Source organism: Lactuca saligna, chromosome 1, assembly GCF_052625555.1.
Source record: "Lactuca saligna cultivar CGN05327 chromosome 1, ASM5262555v1, whole genome shotgun sequence".
NCBI lineage: Eukaryota > Viridiplantae > Streptophyta > Magnoliopsida > Asterales > Asteraceae > Lactuca > Lactuca saligna.
In genome coordinates, this window is record NC_136417.1 from 164,249,289 (window position 1) to 164,251,260 (window position 1,972).

Consider the following 1,972-nt stretch of genomic DNA (forward strand, 5'->3'; position numbering starts at 1 on the left):
AAAACATAAAAAAAAAAAAAAAAAACTAATTTTACCTTGGACTCGCCGAGTGCATTCGCCTAGACTCGGCGAGTACGACGCTAAATCAGCTTTAATTTTTTTGTTCTTTTTACGCGTTTTCTGTTTTGTTTGCAGTTGTTTCATGACCCGAGGATCTGATATACCTCTGGTTCCCCCTCTTGAAGATCCGGAAACCGCATTAAGAAGGAACAAAGGCAAAACCGTTGGAGAATCCGCTTCTTCAAAGAACTCACCACTCAAAAACCTCAAATCCGTTTTTAGCAAGAAAAGGAGCAGCAAATCAGGAGCACCCAGTGCCTCGTTGACAATCGAAGACCCGATTCAAAAAGGCATCGAGTACGAGACCGAGGAAGAAAACGAATCCACATACGAGCACGCATCCGAATTTGAAGACGATTTAGCCACCGCTATGGCTAATATTGACGAAATCCCCATGGGGGAATGGAAGAAGAGGATGCGTGATGACACCGGCCCAGGACTTGTGCAACCCGCAATTCCTGCAACCGCTACTTTTGAGCTAAAGGGCCATATTCTCGCTCAACATAAGGAGATTCCTTTTCACAAGAGAGATCACGAAGACGCCTATAAGCACTTGGATGAAGTAAATGATTTGGTTGATTACTTCAATGTACCCAATGTGCCTCGCGAGATCTAGCTTCTTCGCATGCTTCCTATCACATTTAAAGGAGCTGCAAAAGATTGGTTAAGGTCACTTCCTCCCGGATCAGTCACCACATGGGCCAAGACGAAAGAAGAGTTCATAGACCATTTCTGCCCACCTTCCAAGATAGCCAAGCTAAAGAAAGCCATTGCCAACTTCGAGCAACAACCCGGAGAATCTCTTTATGAAGCTTGGGAAAGGTACAAGAGCCTACTTAGAAATTGCCCACACCATGACCTTAATAGCCAACAAGAGGTCTCCATCTTTTATGATTGGAGTTAATGTTGTTGGATTAATGTTTAAGTCCATAACTATAATTGGTAAGACTTGAACCGACCCGGCATGGTCCATTTGGGTTGCATACCATCATGCACTTGGATAGACTATAATGAGAGAAATAAGACACTTATGGTTATTAATATATTATAAGTTCTAGTATATTAATAATAAGAATAATAAGATTATTTAATTAGTATTGATCAAGAATTAATCTAGGATTAATTAAGTGATCAAAAGAAGACTAATTAAATATATGGGTTGATTGTGTAAATCATCCATACTTATATAGTGGGCTAATGCTCCATGGATAATCAAGTTGGGCTAAAACCCATAGGATGGTCCATGGATGCTCCATGGTTTATTTGAACCTATGGATCCAAGGAAATGGAAAGCCATGACAATTAAGGATTTACCCTAATTGTAACATTATATAAAGATCTTATTCTTGACAAAAATTGGCCACTAGAATCACATTAGAAAGTGAAGAAGAGGGCTAGCCGATTTCATGAAGTCTAGAACTCTCTCAAGTTATTCTAACTATTTTGATGATTGTGATTCCATTTGAGGCTTCCACACTATTGGGGCTAGGCACTCAAGCTTCATGAAGACTTTCTACATCAAAGAGGTATGTATTCTATCTTGTTACACTCATTGTTTTGTATGCTAGATTAGGATAATACCTTGGATGCTCTTATTTGCATGTATAATAGAGAAAACATAGATCCAAGGTATTTAGGGTTGCATTTACACTTAGGAGTGTTAGAATGCTCAAAACCCAACAGTGGTATCAGAGCCTAGGCTTGTTTTCTTGTTATACCTGCAAAACTGCTTAAAAAATCGAAAGTGTTGTTGTTTGATCATCAGACTCGGCGAGTCCATGCCTAAAAATTGATCAATTCGATCCAACTCGCCGAGTTGGTTCATGCACTCGACGAGTTGGACCCCAGACAACATATTTTCGAGGTTTTTGGCTAGAAATGGACTAGGAACATTACCCTAAGTTGTTTTTGA

At 39.7% G+C, this 1,972-nt stretch overlaps 1 non-coding gene across 1 annotated transcript; it reads right to left on the reverse strand.

The window, feature by feature from the left end:
- Nucleotides 1-814: 814 nt before the first annotated feature.
- LOC145028042 (small nucleolar RNA R71) lies at nt 815-921 on the reverse strand. The gene has a single exon (XR_013675799.1). It is a non-coding gene; the product is annotated as a small nucleolar RNA R71 (small nucleolar RNA).
- Between the last annotated feature and the right edge of the window lie 1,051 nt (nt 922-1,972).